Here is a 19,908-nt window from a genome sequence, read left to right on the forward strand (position 1 = left end):
CCATCTTTGTGATGAAGAAACTGAGGCATGGAGAGGTTAAGTCACCCAAACAAGGCATATCGGTCTGCTGGGGCTGCCATAACGAAACACTAGAGACTGGGTGGGAGCCGGGCGGTTGTTAAACAACAGAAATTTGTTTCTCACGGTTTCTGGAGAATTGGAAGTCCAAGATCAAGTTGTCAGCTGGTCTGGGTTCTGGTGACAATGAGCTTCCTGGTTTGAAGATGGCTACCTTCTCACTGAACCTCATGTGGCAGGAACAGAGAGAGAGAGAGAGAGAGAGAGAGAGAGAGAGAGAATGCATACCCTCTCCAGTCTCTTCTTTAAAGGACACTAACCCAGGGCGCCTGGGGGGCTCAGTCGGTTGAGCGTCCAACTTCGGCTCAGGTCATGATCTCGCGGTTCGTGAGTTCGAGCCCCGCGTCGGGCTCTGTGCTGACAGCTGAGTCTGGAGCCTGCTTCAGATTCTGTGTCTCCCTCTCTGTCTCTGCCCCTCCCCAGCTTGTGCTCTCTCTCCGTCTCTCAAAAATGAATAAATGTAAAAAAAAAATTTTTTTTAAGGACGCTAATCCTACTGGATCATGGTCCCCCCCCTTGACCTCATGTAAAGGCCCAATCTCCAAATACAGTCCCGCTGAGGATTGTGGCTTCAACATATGACCCTGGGAGGACACATTCGGTCCACAGCACAGGCTCACAGCTATTCAGTGCCGGAGCTGAGATTTCAACACTGACTCCACAACCCGAGCTTTTGCCCACTGCTCCTTGCAGCCAGCCAGGAAGGGGACAGCCTGTGGAGGGGAAGGGAGAATGGATGAGGGAGGCCAGGTGGGAGCCACGGGAGGCCTGGGTTATCCCCAGGAAGCCTGGGCTTGGGGAGACCTGAATTTCAGCCTTCTTAGGGTGCTGAGAACACCTGAAGGTATAGTGGCTTGAGTGATTACTTTAAAACCTAAGTTGGACCTGGTCACTTTCATGGTCAGAACTCTCCATCAGCTTCTCATCACTCGGAAAAAAATCTGGGCTCCTCCCCACAGTTTATAGCCCCTGTCACCTCCCTGCCCTCATCTCTTACCACCGTCACCCTCTTTCACTCCAGCCTCCTCGATGTTTCTCAAACACATCAAGCAAGTCCCAGCCACAGGGCCTTTGCATATGCCTTTCCTCCCTCCAGGAAAAATCTGTGCCTCTGGCAGATGCATGGCTTGCTCTCTCTCTTCCTTTGGATTCCTGCTTCTGTCTCCCAATATCCCTTTTCTTGTCTTTTTTGGTAAGTAAATTATTTTTTATTGTGATAAAACACAACACCACCTGAAGTTTACTATTGTAATCATTTTATTTATTAGATTTTTAAAGTGTTTTTTTTATTTTTGAGAGAGAGACAGAGTGTGAGTCAGGGAGGGGCAGAGAGAGAGAGGGAGACACAGCATCCGAAGCAGGCTCCAGGCTCTGAGCTGTCAGCATACAGCCCATTGCAGGGCTCGAACCTGCAAACCGCGAGATCATGACCTGAGCTGAGGTCAGACGCTTAACCGACAGAGCAACCCAGGTGCCCCTATTATAACCGTTTTAAAGTATACAACTCAGTGGCATTAAATATATTCACCATGTTGTGTGTGTTAGAAATAAGCCCATCAACCCAATCAAAGGAAGGATGTGAAGACTCAAATCACAGTGAAATGAGGCTTTAATCAATGTTCTTGCAAGCGCAGATGTCTGGTGGACAGGCTCACTCGGGGGAGTCACAGCAGACAATTTATCCCCTGGCGTGTGGGTCCCTCCCTGGTTCCTCACTGGCTGAGGACTAGAGAGGTTCCAGCCTTCCCCGGGCGTCGCCTATGCCCATGTCAGGCAAAAAGTAGTCTGATTGGCACAAATGTCCATCCCCTGAGGTGACACGGAGTCTTTCGGTCCCTCCTCCCTTTGCTCTTTGGTGCATGCTCCTTGCAAAGCCCCCGAAAATAAGCCCCCAACAATAAGCCCACGAAACAGAGCGGGGGTGGGGCGGGGGGTGGGGGGGTTGGGGGGGGGCGGGGGTGGGGAGAAGAACCAGGAAGTGAAGCGTCTAAGTATTTGAGACTCCATGGGTTGGGGTGGAGTGGGGGTTCGTACATATTTCCAGTAGGTTGTAAACCTGTTGTTAATGAGACAGCGCAGCTTTTATTTGGCATTTCTGAAAATGAATCATCTCTCTTACTTTTCAAAGTGTAACCTTCACTCCCCATTCTCCCCTCCATTCTTCTTGTCTTTTGTATTAATAAAGAACCTCCTATTAAAAAAATTTTTTTTAAGTTTCTTTATTTAGAGAGAGAGGGTGCAAGCGGGGGAGGGGCGGAGAGAGAGAATCCCAAGCAGGCTCTGCACTGTCAGCACAGAGCCCGATGTGGGGCTTGAACTCATGAACCGCAAGATTATGACCTGAGCCAAAACCGAGAGTCAGATGTTTAGCTGACTGAGCCCCCCAGGCACCCCAAAGCACCTGCATTTTTAACCTGGGCACATGGCCACCCAGGAAAACGACTTCATTTGCCAGCCTTCCTTGAAGCTATACCATGTGGCTTTGGCCAACGGCAGCCACCTGGGCACCTTCTGGGCTCTGCCCTTGAAGGGAAGGAGTGGAGTCCCTCCCACTGGCTGGAAAGAGGACATGTTGGGGAGTCATCCTGGCCCCCCCTAGAGGGGGCAGACCAGAAGCCAGAAAGAGCCCATGTCCTCGCTACGATATAGCCAATCACCCCAGCCCCGGACCATTGACCGCCAGACTATCAAGTAAGTCGTAAATGAAGTTATCTCTGGGGACGCCTGGCTCACTCAGTTGGAAGAGCACGCAACTCTTGATCTCGTGGTCGTGAGTTCAAGCCCCACGGTGGGTGTGGAGATGACTTAAATAAAGAAAGGCACTTTAAAAAAGTTACCTCTTGTTTGAGCCGCTGTAATCTTGGATTTCTGTTCCAGCAGCCCAAATGCTATTGTAACTAACAATTCGGTCATAGAATCTAAAATATCTGACATTATCTTAGCAGGTGGGCAGCTGGTAAGGACTCCCATCTGACAGGCTGGGAAGCCGGTGGCCCTTGTCACGCAGGGACAAAACATCTAGGTGGCCAGCTGCTATAAACCGAATGTGTGTCTTCCTCCAAATTCAGATGTTGGAACTGAATCCCCAGGATGGGGGCAACTGGAGGCGGGGCCTTTGGGGTGATTAAGTTATGAGGATGGGGTCCTCATGAATGGGAGCACTGGCCTTCTAAAAGAGACCCCAGAGAGCTCCCTTGCCTCACCCACCATATGAGGACGCACTGAGGAGACAGCCATCCGTGAGCCAGGAAGCAGGTCCCCACCAAATACCAAATCTGCCAGCACCTTGACCTTGGACTTCTGGATTCCAGAACCTAGATATACATGTCTTTTGTTTATAAGCCACCCAGTCTATTGTAATCTAACAGCCCCAATGGACGGAGACGCCTGGCCTCTGTGAGATCCTTGAAGACAGCCTGTGACTCTAGGGAGAGTGGTTGGCTTTGCAGAGCACAGGGCAGGCAGCTATGGCCGGCACGTGAGTCAGAAGTGACCTGTGTTCCAGGGGCGCCTGGGGGGCTCAGTCAGTTAAGCGTCCGACTCTCGGTTTCAGCTCAGGTCATGATCTCGTGGCTTTGTGGCTTCCAGCCCCACATTGGGCCCTGAGTGTGGAGCCTGCTTGGGATTCTCTCTCTCTCTCTCTCTCTCTCTCTCTCTCTGCCCCTCCCCACTTGCGCCGTCTCTGTCTCTCTCAAAATAAATAGATAAACTTAAAAAAATAACTTCTAAAAATAAAAACTAAAAAAAAAAAAAAAAAAAATGACCCGTGTACTTTAAGCCATGGTATTTCCCTTGCTATCTGCACCCTTTCAGTTCCTGGCTTCGATGGCAAGGGTCTGATGTCAAACTCGGGTACTGGTGGAGACCGCATGTTCCAAATAGCAACCATTGGGACAGTGACGGGGGCGGGGAACCTGCATTTGGGGGCCTTGTGGCGACACAGCCTCGCATTTGCCTTAACTGATACCCACAGAAGAAGAATGCTTCCTTCGGCAACCACGACGGGGATTCAACGCACATAAAGCAAGCAGCCTGTGCCCGGCACGCCAAGGTGCTCAATAAACGTTCACTGTGTCCCCAACCACCGCCACCTCTGGTTTGGGGAAGGAGACGCCCCTTCCCAAAGTGCCGGGGAAGCTCCCTTGGTATCTCTTTTGTTGCCGGACAAGAAGCCTGGGTCCCAGACTGGTTTCCTCCAGCAACCACAGCTCCCGTCTGGCAGACCCTCTCCCACACGTTGTTCCCCCTCTGGTCCCGGTCACTCCGTTCCCCCCCCAAGCCCCTTCCTGCCTACTCAGTTCCCTTCAGCCTGCCCACCTGGCTTCCTTAAATGCTTGTCCGCTAACCCCCAAAGCACACAGCCAGCAGCTGGCTGCACGGGGCCGGGTTTCCTGCAAAACTTTATACGATCCTCCTCTGACTACTAAGTGGTTAAAAATATCCACTCCGCCCAGGCAATTTTGCTAAGCTGGTGTCAGGGGGAGAAAGGGAGACGAGGGAGAGCTCACAAATGAAGCAAATTGCTGAAAATCGGATTTTTACTGTCTTATCTAGGAGCCACATGAGAGGAGAGGAGATTGCAATTTCTGCCGGAACTTTCTCACATCCCTGCGTCTGGGGCAAGAAAGTGGAGGAGAGCTGGGGAGGAGCAGGATGGAGGAGCCTGGGAGAGAGAACAAGAGGAAAGACAGAGGCTGAAGCGGGAAGGAGCAGGTGGGGGACTGAGCAGGAGGCAAGGACAAGAGTCACATGAAAAAGGAGGGGTGGCAGCTGAGAAAGGCTGGAGGGGCCCCAGGGGGTCTGGATGCCAGACCTCAGCCAGGGGCTCCTGCAGGGGCTGTACCTCTTTCGGAGCCCCTTCACCCACCCACAGAGTCCGATTGTAATTGTCCAGCAAGGGCGGCTGGGTGGCTCGGTCGGTTAAGCGTCTGACTCTCGGTTTCTGCTCAGGTCATGATCTCATGGGATCAAGCCCCGCGTTGGGCTCTGTGCTGACAGTGCGGAGCTGCTTGGGATCCTCTCTCTCCACCACCCCCCCACCCTGTTCCTCCCCTGCTCACTCTCTCTCTCTCTCAAGAATAAATAAATAAAATTTTTTAAATAATAAAAAGAAAAAAGAAATAAATCTATTGATTAAAAAAACAAAACAGTTGCTTTTGGGGGCTGGGTCATGCTCCAGTCTACAGGTTTTCTCTGATGAACAGACCATTGATTGCTTGAGGTGCCCCAGGTGTGCCAGGCATTGAGCTTCCAGCCCCTATGTCTGGCGGCCGTGAACCTCACACTTCCGGCAGACGAGGGAACCAGCCGGGCCTGCTCCCCCTGTCAACCTTGAGAGTCTATCCCTAGGATCTGGGGCTCCCTTTGCCAAGAACCATCTTGGTCTCCCCTGGGTTCGGAAGCAAACCGGGCTGCCTCGGGTTCACCTTCTGTAAGTGGGGATATAATATGTAATCGTTACCACAGCCTCGGTTATGCTGCACGACAAGCGAGCCCAGATTGCTGAGCTGGAAGAGGCCATGTCTCCGGGTTCCAGACAGGCTGCTTGTCAGCAGTCTGGGAGGTGGAACTCTCAAAAGACACTCAGTTATGATTCCAGGGCTGCAGAAGGTCAGCACGGCAGGGATGGGTCTTTCTGGGTCCCCGTCACAGAGGCCGGCCACACACAGATGCCGACGCTTCTGCAAACACGGCTGCCGGCCGCCTGCCCCCTGCCCCCTGCCCCCTGCCCGGAGCCAAACACTTTTCCGTCCTTCTCCCTGCCCCACATTCCTTCAGAGCTGGAGGTTAATAAACTCATCACTGATGAGCAGGGAACGCGTCTGCAGAGGTTTTAATTACAGCAGAAAATTGGCCCAATTGGTATTTAATGTAGAGTAAGTGTCGAGTTAACCGGTCAGGGCAGGACGAGCTGAGGTTTGCGTGAAGGTGTCCTGAGTCCTGCCTGGCCACGTTTTCCCGGGGAGACTCCGAGGGCAGGGGACGCTGTAGTGCTGGCTCTCTGGGGGCTGCAGCCGGACCTCAGGGACCCCGGGAGAGCAAAGGAAGCCGCGTGGGGTGAAGAGGTGAGAAGACATTTCTGAAAGCTCAGCTCGGGGCTCGGCCGTCTGGCCTCAGGGCTTTTCTCCTTTGCAATGTTTGACCTCCATCTATTCCAGGCGGCCTCGCAGGGCACGCTGGGGCTCCCGTGGACAGGGTGTAGGAGGAGCTGGGGGATGGGGTGCAGATCCGCTAGGACTCGGGGAATTTGTCCCCGGAGGGGTCAAGGAGGAGCTGCAGAAGATAGACTTTCTAAGTGAGGAGGGGGAGAGGAGAAAGCCCCCTCTCCCCCCGCCCCCCGCCTCCCCCAGCCTCCCGGGTATGGCGCAGGGGAGCTGAGGAGGGAACCTTCTAGGAGAGTCCGTGTTCAAGGGAGAGGAAAAACAAAAAGCCCCAAACAATCAGAGGCCACAGAAGCCAACCCCACCCAGAATCCACTACAGTTTATGAATTTTCCATAATTTCCAGGCCCCCCAGGGTGACTGTGTCCCATCCAGAAAGACTGTTTAGAAATAAAACGCACAGATTCTGGGGACACCTGGGCGGCTCAGTCGGTTAAGCCTCTGGCTCTTGATTTCAGCTCACGTCGTGATCTCATGGTTCATGGGATCAAGCCCTTGTCCGGCTCTGTGCTGGCGTCATGGAGCCTGTTTGGGATTGTCTCTCTCCGTCTCTCTCTCTCTCTGCCCCTCCCCAAGTCGTTCTCTCTCAAAATGAATAAATAAACATTTTTTTATTTTAAGAAAAAAATTTTTTAATGTTTATTTATTTCTGAGACAGAGAGAGACAGAGCATGAGTGGAGAGGGGCAGAGAGAGAGGGAGACACAGAATCGGAAGCAGGCTCCAGGCTCTGAGCCATCAGCCCAGAGCCTGACGCGGGGCTCAAACTCACGGACCACGAGATCATGACCTGAGCCGAAGTTGATCACTCAACTGACTGAGCCACCCAGACACCCCTGGACTGCCCAGCTTCTAACTCTGACTGTCACTTACTAGCTGGGTGACTTAAGGCAAGTGAGTTAACCTTGTCTGTGTCTCAATTTCCTCAACTATAAAAGGTGGGGGGGGGGGGGGATGTAATTTCTGATGGTTAGGCTAGGCTGCAGAAAAAGAGAAATGCAGCATCTCAGTGACTGAAAATCACAGGCTTATTTTTCACTCATGCTTCATGTCCATTTGGGGCCATTGCAGGGAGGGTCTGCTTATCAGAGTCACTGGCGGAGCAGTCACACTCTGGAACATTCTGGAACGTTCTGGAACATTGCTTGCCATCATGTCAGAAGGAAATAAGGGCCTTGGAAAGTCGTGCACAGGCAATGAAAAGCTCTAGTTGGGAATGCCAGGTGTCAGCTCCACTCACAACTCATTGGTTAGAAGTAGTCACATGACAACCCCCCCCCAGGTGGGCAGGAAGCACAATTCTTGGCCAGCACCACTGATGGCCTCCAGCTCACAGATTGTCGTAAAGTTAAGTGCCGTCATGAATGTGAGGTGCTCAGGACAGTGCCTGGCATTCGCTGAGCGCCCTTTACGTGTTCTGGTTTTTGTGTTTTCTCAGGAAAGGAGACCTCACCCAGGGACTTAGTGCCTCTCTGATGCTGGTTGAGCCGGGCTAAGATGGACCAGTCGCTGGAAGCCTGGAAGATGTGCTCCAGGTACGGTCCAGATGTGTCCCAGGTGGGCCACCCGCACGGGCACGGGTACACCTCCACGGGTAGGAGCCTGCTGCCACCCCCTCGTCGATCTTCATGTACCTGTTGGTCGATAGCCTTTCCTCTTGGCTGGGAGGGGCCCTCGCTCCGAGCTGTTTCATTGACTCGGTTCTTGACCCAAAACAGAGGAGGTGACAAGGAACGGGAGGAAACAAGGCCCCGAGAGGCAAAGTCACTTGCTCAGGGTCTCCCAGCAAAAAGTGGATTCAAACCCAGACTGCTCCGTCTTCAGAGTTTTAACAAGCGCCACCGAGCTGCGTGTCTGAGGCCACCTCTGCGCCCCGCCCGCTCCACTAGCCCCCCCACATGCCCCGCAGCCTCCGTTGACCTTCCCTCCGGACCAGGCAGCTCCACAGAACCGCTGGGCTCCCCACCCCCCACCAGAGCCCACTTCAAGGGTGGGAACTGAGGCCTCCCAGGCTCCCAGGGAGCCCCCTGAACGACTGGCAGTGGCCGGAAAAGCACCGGTGACCCCAGGTAAGGCCAGGAGCCCCCGCAGACGCTAATCACCCCAGCAGAGCCCAGGCAGGCGGCCTCTCTCCCTGCAGCTTTGGCTTCTGCAAGAAGACAGAGCAGCAAAGCAGTGCCCTTCACCAGCTCCCAAATCCTCCTCCAGCCCCCTCCCTCCCCCGCCATGGGGACAGTGGGGCGCCACGGCTGGCTGTCTGGGAGAGGCCACTGACCCGGGTTCCACAGCCCCAAAGGTGGATTCCCAGACCCGGGGTGGGGGGGCAGTGGGTGTCCTGGTCCCCTGGCTGGCAGAGGGACGAAGTGCCAGCCTGCCCTCCCCCCATCTGGGGGACGTCCCCTATGTACACACCGCGCTGTCCATCTTCTGTTATGAGGGGCAGAGATGTCCCCCCAAGCGCTCTGGCTTCCCAGCTCTCATTCGCTGCGAGCTAAGCCCTGCCTGGGGCCTCCCGGCCCAGCGGGGGCAGGAAAGGAGTAAAGAAGGATTTAGAGCCCCGCCCGCCTGCTGAGAGATTAGATGAGATCAATATACAGAGGGCCGGGTGAGATCCCGCAGAGGGGCTCCTTAAGACCCGTGACCCTGAGAGGTAATTAACGTGCTTGCTGGGGGAGGCCAGACCTCGCCGCACCTCTACCGGATTTGGCAGCCCCCATGAAGCGGAGGCTGGGGTCCTGGCTCCCTCCTACTCCTCCACACCAGCCCTGCAGGTTCAGAGAATCTGGGTCCTCCCTCCGGCTACTTTCTGGGGGCCGGGGGGGGGGGGCGCTGGCTGGATCATCATCATAATCTCTATCACTTACTGAGTGCTTGCTTTGTGCCCCGAGCTGCCTACAGCTTTATAGAGCTCCCTGATTTCACCACGATTCTAGAAGACAGGTTGCTCTCATGAGGTCTATTCTGCAGATGGACGCACTGAGGCATAGGGAGACGAGGGGGTTGTCCAAGGTCACACCACAAGGAATCATGAATCTGGGATTCAAATCCAGGCATTTGGGGGCCAGAGCTTGGGCCCCTAAACTTTTGGACTACAGTTTCCTCCCCTCCGCCACCCCAAATTGGCTTTAACTGTTGATAAAGCAACACTAATAAAACCAACGTATTGTCCCCCAGTCCTTGTTCCAACACCTTTAACCACCCGGAGCCTCCAAATGCAAGGGGAGACTCTGTGACCCGAAACACACAGCACAAAGTCCGGGCATCAGTGAAAGCATGTGAACCCAGAAGGTCCATATGCTCCGGAAAGAAGGGCATCCCATTAATCTTGTCTTGAGAAGCATAACTCCTGGCATGTAGTGGGTGGTCAATGTATTTTGTGGAATTGAATCGAACTGACGGTTATGGCTCTTTTTTTTTTTTTTCAACGTTTTTATTTATTTTTGGGACAGAGAGAGACAGAGCACGAATGGGCGAGGGGCAGAGAGAGAGGGAGACACAGAATCGGAAACAGGCTCCAGGCTCTGAGCCATCAGCCCAGAGCCTGACGCGGGGCTCGAACTCACGGACCGCGAGATCGTGACCTGGCTGAAGTCGGACGCTGAACCGACTGCGCCACCCAGGCGCCCCATATGGCTCTTTTTAAAAAAATTAGTTATCTATTTATTTATTTCGAGAGAGAAATAAAGAGAGCAAGCAGGGGAGGGGCAGACAGAGAATCCCAAGCAGGCTCCGAGCACGGAGCCTGACTGGGGGCTCGATCTCACGGTGCGTGAGATCACGACCTGAGCCAAAACCAAGGGTCAGACGCTTAACCGACTGAGCCGCCCAGGTGCCCCATGGTTATGGCCTTGGCTTATCGTGTCTTCGTTGACACAATAACAAGATTGATTATGTTAAATGGGTCCAGGGGGTGACTCAAGGCGGCCCCAGCAACTAGTCCTGAAGGCAGGGAATGGGAAGAAATCTTGCCTCGTCCACCTACTAGCTGTGCCTCCATTCCTGCCTCTGTGAAATGAGTTATTGTGAGAGTTACAGACAATTATGCCTATCAAGTGTCTAACATGGTGCTTTGCACCTAGTGCTAGACAAACGTGAACTTCAATTTTTTAGGGCGCTGGCCGAAAAACTATATAAAAAAGAAAAACAAACCTAAGACCTCAAAAAAAAAAACAAACAAAACCCTGGCAGCCTAGCAGCAACCTTGTGAGGTTCTAGGACTGTTGAAACAAGAGCAGAACTTGTTTGACCACAAAAGGCAGGGCTGGGATCCTGTTATATATAGAACGCCTGAATGGGGATTTGGAGAACTACCTGTGACACTGATATATGTAGAAAGCGCTAGTATGTGTCAGTCCCGGGCATTTGCACCTCCCAGCAAGCCCACGAAGTGGGTGCTATGATTACTCCATTTACAGATGAGGAAACGGAAGCTCAGCGAGGTTAAGAAACTTGACCAAGATCACACAGCACGTTGTGGCCAGGCTGGGACTCAGGCCTGGCTCTGTCTGACCCCAAAGCCCTGCCCCAAGAAAGCCTGGTAGACTAAACACCTAGACATCAACAGTGATTTCCTCAAGGCTGGGAACGTGCGAGAACGCTGTTGTCTTTCCGTGTGCTCTGAGTGCGTTTCCTGCCTGTGATAGTTACCACAATAATAAAGCTAAATCTTTTTATTCTTTAAATTTTTTTAATGTTTATTTATTTTTGAGAAAGAGAGAGAGAGAGAGAGACAGAGCACGAGCAGGAGAGGGGCAGAGAGAGAGGGAGACACAGAGTCTGAAACAGGCCTCAGGCTCTGAGCTGTCAGCATGGAGCCTGATGCGGGGCCCGAACTCATGAACCGTGAGATCATGACCCGAGCTGAAATCGGATGCTTAACCAACTGAGTTACCCAGGTGCCCCAAAGCTAAATATTTTTAAATTCTTTCTAAATATAACCCTTTGAAGGGGAAAAAATAGCTACAGACAGAGAAGGAGGGAGGCAAACCACAAGAAACTCTTAAACACAGAGAAAAAGCTGAGGGGGAATGGGGGAGAGGGGAAAACGGGTGATGGGCATTGACGAGGGCACTTGTTGGGATGAGCACTGGGTGTTGTATGGAAGCCAATTTGACAATAAATTACATTGGAAGAGAGAGAGAGAGAGAGAGAGAGCACAACGCGTGAGCCCGGGAGGGGCAGAGAGAGAGGGAGATAGACAGATAAGTCAATCAATCAATCAATCAATCAAACCCTTTAGGTAAGAGGAAAAACTCAAAAGGAAAAGCCCTTTGCGGTTAGGGTCCCCCTGAGAAACAGACTCTGTTATGTGGGTGACTCGAGGTCTGTTATAGAAATGGGCTTCAGGGGCTGGGTCACAGAAGAGCGGACCGCTGTTGCACGTGACCCTAGGGTCCTGGGAGGTTGGGGAGCTGTTACCACCCCCAGGAGCTGTGGTCCTGGTCAGGTGAATAACCAGCTCACAGCTGACCCCTCTGCCCTCCCTCCTTCCATCTCCTACTAGCGCCCCCTGTTGGCGAGATCCGGGGAAGCCGGAAGACCAGGGAGCCCCATCGGGCTCCCAGCACCCTGAGCCGGGTGGAGGAGGGTGAAGGGTCAATCTTGAAGGCCACAGGGGACTAGCTTATCCTGCCCTCTTTAACTTAGCATTCAGAACCAGCCCTTGTACCGGTGGGAACACCTTTTAGAGAAATATTTGTTCTCCAAAAGATGGTACAGACAAGGACTTTGGCGAGAACAAAAAGTCAGTAACAACCTCAGATAAAGCCAGGGGAAATGATGAATTATTAAGCGAATTATGGTCCCGACTATGGAGAACGAGACCCCAAAAACGTGGTGCAAAAAGCACCCAAATCTTCTGTGACCGTAATACGTTGAGTCGTGCCCCCCCGCGCCCCTCCCAAAAAGGATGCCCAAGTCCTAACCGCCCAGTACCTGTGAACAGGACCTTCTTTGGAAACAGAGTCTTTGCAGGAGTGATAAGGATCTCAAGGTGAGATCGTCCTGGATTTTAGAGTGGGTCCCAAATCCACTGGCTGGTGTCCTTGCACGAGAAAGGAAAGGGAGCTTGGGGAAACACGGGGAAGAAGGTCAAAGAATGCCAGGAGCCCCCAGAAGCTGGAAGAGGCAAGGAAGGATCCTCCCCGAGAGCCTAGAGCCTTCCAAGGGAGTGTGGCCCTGCTGTGTCACTTTGATTGCAGACTTCTGGCCTCCAGAACTGCGAGAGAACACATTTCTATTGCTTTAAGCCCCCCAGCTTGTGCAGCCACGAGAAACTAACACAGTGATAAAAGCAAGTTTCAGAGCGATGTGTGCCCTATGATATAACTGCTGTTTAAAGTGTTTTGTGGTCAATGCCCTGGGTCCATCTGGGGTCACCTGAAGCTTCAGTGGACAGTTCCCATAGAGCCTTGCAGCATCCCACCCCAAACAGCTACATCCCCACCTGGGGGAATTTTCTTAGGGGTCGGCAAGGCAGGGATCGCACCCAGGAGCAGGCCTCTGTCAGGGACGGATGGGAGCTGGCGGCTATGCCCAACTCCCTCACCTGGGTGGTGGTGCCGGGGGGGGGGGGTGGGGGGGGACAACGCTGAGATGTTCAATCTACTCCCAGCGCCTTCCAGAGGTCCCCAGGAGGACTGAGCCCCAGGTGTCCACAGGGGTCCCCTGCTCGTTAATGCCCCACCCTGCTGGCTTCCTACCTTCCCTGTTGTATTGACTGTCTAATCCCGCTTCACAAATTACCCAAGTTCAGTGCCTTAAGATGATGATCATTTTCTTATCTCTCATGTTTCTATGAATCGGGAATTCTGATCAGGGCACAAGGGGAAAAGCGTGTCTGTGCTCCTCAGTGTCTGAGACCTCAGCTGGGAGCCTCAAAGGCGGGGGCTGGAGTCATCCGGAGGGCGACACTAGCAGGACTGCTGGCTGACCCTGGCTGTTGCCCGAGGACCCAACTGGAGCTGTTGTCTGGAACACCTGCATGTGTGACCTGGGCTTCCTTACAACATGGCTGGGTTCCAAGGGTAAGGATTGAAAGACAGAGGAGAAGAGGAGGAGGGAGAGGAGAAGGAGGAGGGAAAAAAAGCCAAAAGGGGAGCCCCAGGTGGAAGCGGTCCTCTCTTCTGTGACCCAGCCCCTGAAGCCAGTCAGAATCACCTCCTTTATACTCCATCGGTCAGAGCAGTCGCAAGCCCCGCCCAGGTTCAAGGAGAGGTGCACAGACCCCGCCTCTTGTGGGAGGAGCCTCAGCCTGTTGTAAAAAGAACCTGTACAGTGGTATAAATACCAAGGGTGGACATCTTTGAAAAATCACAATCTGCCCCTCCTTTTTCACTTCCCCAACCCCCTACGGCTGTTTCCTGGGGTCGCCTCCCAGACCGACAGCTTGCCCCCAAACCCTTGCTTGTCTCAGGGTTTTTCTTTTGAGGGAACACAGACTAAGCCATCACACAAATCAGGGGCGCCCAGGTGGCTCCGTGGGTTAAGCGTCTGACTCTTGGTTTGGGTTCAGGTCGTGATGTCACAGTTCAGGGGTTCGAGTCAGGCATAGGGCTCTGCGCTGAGTGCAGTGACAGAGCAGAGCCTGCTTGGGATTCTCTGTCTCCTTCTCTGTGCCCTTCCACCGTTCGCATTCTCTCTCTCTCTCTCTCTCTCAAAGTAAATAAATAAGCATAACAAAAAGACATCACACAAATCAATACTACATTTATATAGGTGGGTATAGGTGTATGTAAATGTTCAAAAAAAAAAAAAAAAGATTTGTAAGGATATACACCAAACAGACAACAGTGGGTCCTCTAATGAGGAAACTGGAATGGGAGACAGGAAGGTTCATCTGTAATATCTGATTTATTTGTTTGTTTATTTATTAATTTACTTATCTTGCCACAAGGAAGGATTTCCTGCATCCCCTGTGGAACATAATAGACAAAGGGACAAGGTCAGGAAGCGCTCACAACTTACTACTTACAGTAACACTAGCCCTGAAGCAGCTATGACTCTCTGGATACACACACACACACACACACACACACACACACACAGGAAGCAGGACGAAAGGGGCTAGAGGCAGCCCCTCTCTGTACCCTAGTGGCAGGGTGCCACCAACCCGTTTTGCCGCTGAGCTGAGGGCTTGAGGTGGTTCAAGGGTCCAGGATTTCTGGGAGACTGGAGAATGGCCTCCCTCCAAGAGCATTCGAGCCTCAGTTACCCAATCTTTGAAAGGGGTATGATCACGGCTAGCCCACAAAGGTGCAGGTGAGGGTGACATACCTTATTCCACATGAAAGTGACTGACACGACACAATAACAGATGTATTGAGTAGCAGCTATGTGCCAGGAGTTGTCTTAAGTGTTTTGCATGTGTGAATCCATGCAAGTCCTCACAGTAAGCTCTGAAGTAGGAACTGAAGTCTCAGTTTTTGTAAAAGAGGAACCATAAAGGTTGAGGAATGGGCCAAGGTCACACAGGAAGGCTGCCAGACCCTCAGCCTTCCTTTCCTTCTGACTAGTGCTCCTTCTACCCGTCATTTCTACCCATTTTTCCCACGGCGGGGCGGGGGGGGGCGGGGGGGGGAGGAATGAACACACAGGAAAAGTCAGAGCTACAGAAAGACTCTTTTCTTGGGCTTTGAAAGGACTTGGAGCCGGTGGCTCAGTCGGTTAAGTGTCCAACTCTGGATCGCAGCTCAGGTCATGATCTCACAGTTTGTGAGATCGAGCCCCATGTTGGGCTCTGCACTGACAGTGTGTAGGCTGCTTGGGATTCTCTGTCTCTCTCTGTTCCTCTCCCTCTCTCTCTCTCAAAATAAATAAATAAACTTAAAGAAAATAAATAAATCAAATTAGGGAGGAGGAGGGCTTGTATAACCCAAAGAGCAGATTCCGTCCTTAACCACTGTCTGGGTTCCACCCAGACCCTCCTCTCCAAACCAGTGGTTTGGGCCAAAGCTGGTGGGGGACGTGTCTCCTTCAAGATCAGAGGAAGGGGTTTCCCCCTCCCCTGACTCCCATTTCCCTTTAAAGGGGGGAAAAGCTCCCTGTGCAATGAGGCAAAGCAGCGGGTTCCTGGGGGCCTCGCAGCCCTGTTGCCATAGCAACCAGACTCACTAGCAGTTTCTGGTACAGGAGTTGGCTGGGTCCACAGCTTGGGCTGGAGGGGATGAAGGGGTAGGAAGGAGACCTCAAGGGCATCCTCTTGCCCTCAGACTGGACCGCCCACACCCCACTGCCAGAGGAGGCTAGGAGCCCTCATCGCCCCAGAGACACAGGAGGGGCCACTCCCACCCTTGAACTTCCCTCCTGAATCTGGGGCAGCTGTTTAAATTTTCCAACTTTTGTCCACCCTGGAAGACTATGGTGAAACCTCCCAGGACTCACACAGCATATGGACCATACCCAGCTCTAGGGGACATTTTATTTTCTGTTTCCATCTTCCCCCTCCTCCCCTGCCCTTGACTGAGGTATTACTTGGATAAGGTAAAGTGCACAGATCTTAAGTTTTCGCTCAGGGAATTTTTATGCAAGTATATACCTGTGTATCCACCACCCAAACCAAGAGAGAATATGTCCATCCCTCCAGAAAATTCCTTCATGCCCATTCCTGGAAGTCCAAATCCCCTAATCTGATTCTGTCACCATAGATTCGTTTTGCCTGTCCTTGAATTTCACATAAATGGAACCCTACTGCGTGCCCTCTTCTGTCTTGTGTCATTCACATAACATCGAACCTGTGGCAATCATCCTTGCCATCACAAGTATTATTAGTCTGTCCTTTTTCTTTGTCGTGTAATATTCCATCGTAAGACCATGCCACAATTTGCTCATGTATTCTGCTGTTGATGGATATTTGAGTTGTTTTCAGTGGTTGCTTCTTGTGACAAAGCCGCCATGAACCTTCTTGTATATGAACACAGTTTATGTTTCTGTTGGGTAAATACCCAGGAGTGCAAGGGCTGGGTCATTGGGCAGGTGCGTGTACAATTTTAGGAGACACTGCCAATTTTCCAGAGTGGCTGTATCATTTTACATTCCCACCAGCGGTGTATGAAAGTTCCAGGGGTGGCTGGCTGGCTCAGTTGGAAGAGCATGTGATTCTTGATCTCAGGGTCATGAGTTCGAACCCCACGTTGGGTGTAGAGATTACTAAAAAAAAAAAAAAAAGTTCCAATTGTCCACATCCTTGTCAACACTTGGTATCATCAGTCTTTGTCATTTTAGGCATTCCAATTGATTGTGTTGTGAGATTTCACTCTGGTTGTATGTGCATTTCTTCGATGACTTAGGACATTGAGCATCCTTTTGTGTGCTTATTGACTATTTTGATACTTCTACTTGGCAAATTGTTCAAGTCTTCTATCACTTTATAAATTTGGTTGTCTTTTCCTTATTGATTTGTAGGAGCTCTTTATATGTCATGGATATGCATCCTTTGTTAGATACACCTGTTGCAAATATCTTCCTTTTGGGAGAATATTTCCTACTCCAAATTATCTCCCCAAGTTCTGGACTGAGAGAGAGCACAAAAGCAAAGAGTCACAGGGTCTCCTGGGTGGCTCAGTCGGTTAAGCATCTGACTCTTGATTCCTGCTCAGGTTGCAATCTCCTGGTTCATGATATCGAGCCCTGAGCAGGGCTCTGTGCTGACAGTGAGGGGTCTGCTTGAGATTCTGTCTCTCCTCTCTCTGCCTCTCCTCTGCTCACACTCTCTCTCTCTCAATAAATAATTTTAAAAAGCAAAAAAAAAAAAAAAAAAAAAAAAGAGCAAATAGCCACAGATTATTTTCATGTTCTATCTTCATGAAGAAGGCAGTTCCCCGGTTTATTGAATGCCTGTGACATGCCAAGGACTTTCCATCACTTATATCCTTAAATAGTTACAACCTTCTTATTTAATTCATTTAGTCAACCTATATCGGACATCTAATAGATGCCAGATATTGTGGGACACGATGAGAGTAAGAGCCAAGGGCCAAAAAGAGACTGTGCTCCAGTGCAGAGTGGCGAGGCACTGCACACATGAAGACAGAGAAACAAGGCAATATTGGAGGGTGGGAAGTGTCAAAGAGGCAGTGGGCGGGGGTTGGGAAGGTCCTCTGGAGGAGGAGACATGGAGCTGGGACTTGAAGAAGGCAGTAGAGTTAGCCAACAGTGAGATCTAGGAGGAACGGTGTTCTAGGAAGGGGAACAGCCAGTGCCAAGTGTCTGTGAAGCTGGAGTGCGGTAAGCAACGGGGAAAAGGGTCCCGAAGAGGCTCAGTGAGGGATTTGAATTGAATCTAGGAGCCACCAGGATGGAATGTAGGGTTCTGAACAGAATGACAACTTTCTGGTCTTTTCAAAGACCCCTCTGGGCCCCTGCAAAGACGGATAGGAGTAAAGGCAGAAGCAAGACTCCAGGGCAGAAGTAACAACAATAATCCAGGTGAGCCGTGAGGGGGACTGGGCTGGGGTGGGGGCCACAGAAGTGGGTGCTGTCTAGGGGACATTTTCTTTTCTCTATTTCCTTCTCTTTTTTTTAAATGGAGTGTTAGGGGGCACCTGGGTGGCTCAGTCGGTTAAGCATCTGACTTCGCTCGGGTCATGATCTTGCGGTTCGTGGGTTCGAGCCCCGCGTCGGGCTCTGTGCTGAGAGCTCAGAGCCTGGAGCCTGCTTTGGATTCTGCGTCTCCCTCTCTCTCTGCCCCTCCCCTGCTCATGCTCTGTCTCTCTCTCTCAAAAATAAATAAACATTAAAAAAATAAAATAAAATGGAGTGTTAATTTGGATAAGGTAAAGTGCACAGATCTTCAGCTCAGTGAATTTTTATGCACGTACATACCTGCGTATCCACCACCCAAACCAAGAAGGAATATGTCCATCCCTCCAGAAAATTCCTTCATGCCCATTCCTGGAAGTCCAAAGCCCCCAGTCTGACTCTGTCATCATAGATTCGTTTTGCCTGTCCTTGAATTTCGTGTAAATGGAACCTTACTGTGTGCCCTCTTCTGTCTGGTCTCTTTCACATAACATTGAACTTGTCAGGATCATGCTTCGTGTTCTAGTTGAAGATGGTTGTTATCCTCGACTTAGAGGGAACTGAATCTCAGCGAGGTTAAGTGACTTGCCCAAGGTCACACATCTAGGAAATGGGGAAAGGGCAGAAAATCCAGGTCTGACTGTTCAATTATATGTAAGATGCCATCTTGTGGGTGGCGTGACCTCGGGAAACCTAGAGACACGGGGATTCCAGATGGTGGGGGGCTACAGGGTCGGGACCTGCAGGCCCAGAAAATCCACCTGTCTTTATTGTTGTGCCTAGTTGCCCTGGGCTGCAGGGCAGGCAAACGGGCAAGCTGCAAATGGAAAGGAAACCCAGTGCGGCATGAGATGTCCCACACTAGCCTGGGCCCTGTCTACCCAGCAGGACCCATTCAGAGAGATGACAAGGATCCATGGGCCCTCCAGAGAGCCAGGAAGTCCTGGTTGGTTGGCGAGTGTTGGCGGCTGGGGGGGTGGGGGGTGGTGCTTGGGAGCTGCGGCTGCCAGCCCCATCAGCACCACCGTCATTATCCCAGATTTATGTGTGTATAATTCTTCTCCCCCCACCCCAGTCTCTCCAGCATCTCCCCTGGCTGCAAACCCGACTCCCCCGGAAACAGGCGAGGAGCCGCCTGCCTGCCACCGCGCCATTAGCAAGCAGGGAAGGGGGTGTGGGGGGAGGGAGCAGTCAAGCAGTCGGCAGCAGGGAAGGGATGGGGAGGGGGGGAACCGGGAGAGGACGAGGGAGGAGGAGGGAGGCGGGAACTGGGAGTTAGGTGGCAGGATGGGAGAGGAGAGAGGAAGGAAACCGGGTGGGGAGGGGAGAGAGAGCCCAAGCTGGGGTGGGGGGGAACACGTGTCCCGTTTGGGCGCACGTCGTGGGCCCAGGGGCAGCCGAGGCTCTCCTGCACCTTTTCTGGCCAATGCCAAGGCCGAGGAGGGACTCTCGGGGCGCCCCAGGTCCAGGAATTGTTCCAAAGCCACGCTCCCGGACCCCCGTCTGGGAACCGGCCCACTGCGTCCCTCTGCCGAGGAGCCCACTTTCGGGGGCTGCCTCTGCGCGGGCCCGGACCTGGGGGGTCGGGGGGGGGTGTGCCGGCTGCTGGGCTCGAGGCAGAGCCGGGAGCAGACGATCCCCCCCCAACACACAGCACGGCCCCCTCCTCCCCAAGTCCCACCCCGCCTTCCAGCCCCTCTGGGGGCGCACGAGAGGCCCTTCCATTCCGAGGGAAATCAATGCCAAGTTAATGTAAGATTTCCAGGCGGGCGGGGGGGGGGGGGTGCTTCATAAAAGATGTATTGTTTCCATTGCCTGCTCGCGGCTCCCTCCCCGGCATCCCGCAAGATGGCGGCGGCCCCAGCGGAGGGCGCGGAGCCGAGCCCGCCGGCCCGGGGAGGGGGCTGGAGGGGGGAGAGTGCGGCCCCTGTCTCCTGCTGGGGAAGGTGGGAAGAGAGGCCGGGATGAAGGAAAGAAGGGGGAGAGAGGGAAGAGGGGGCTGGGAGAATGATGGGGAGGCGGGAGCCAGTCAGAGGGAGGAGGGCGGGCTGGCGGGGGGGGGGGGGGGGGGGAGGGGGGAGGGGATGGCTGGGAGCCGGGAGGAGGGAAGAGAAAGGCGGCCCAAGGAGGTGGCACCGCGGGAGGCTGGAGAG

At 52.7% G+C, this 19,908-nt stretch overlaps 1 protein-coding gene across 2 annotated transcripts in view; it reads left to right on the forward strand.

Moving 5' to 3' along the window:
* LOC128314937 (uncharacterized) overlaps positions 1–10,920 on the forward strand; it is a 40,998-nt gene extending 30,078 nt beyond the window's left edge. The window contains exons 2-3 of one of the 2 annotated variants that reach the window (XR_008297226.1): positions 7,677–7,773; positions 7,957–10,920. The gene's annotated coding sequence lies outside the window, so the exon portion shown is untranslated. Of the gene's footprint in view, positions 1–7,676 lie in introns of both variants that reach the window. The other variant, XR_008297225.1, reaches the window with a different exon arrangement.
* The last annotated feature ends 8,988 nt before the right edge of the window (positions 10,921–19,908 follow it).

The sequence above is a fragment of the Acinonyx jubatus genome, chromosome A2 (genome assembly GCF_027475565.1).
Source record: "Acinonyx jubatus isolate Ajub_Pintada_27869175 chromosome A2, VMU_Ajub_asm_v1.0, whole genome shotgun sequence".
In the NCBI taxonomy this organism is placed as follows: domain Eukaryota; kingdom Metazoa; phylum Chordata; class Mammalia; order Carnivora; family Felidae; genus Acinonyx; species Acinonyx jubatus.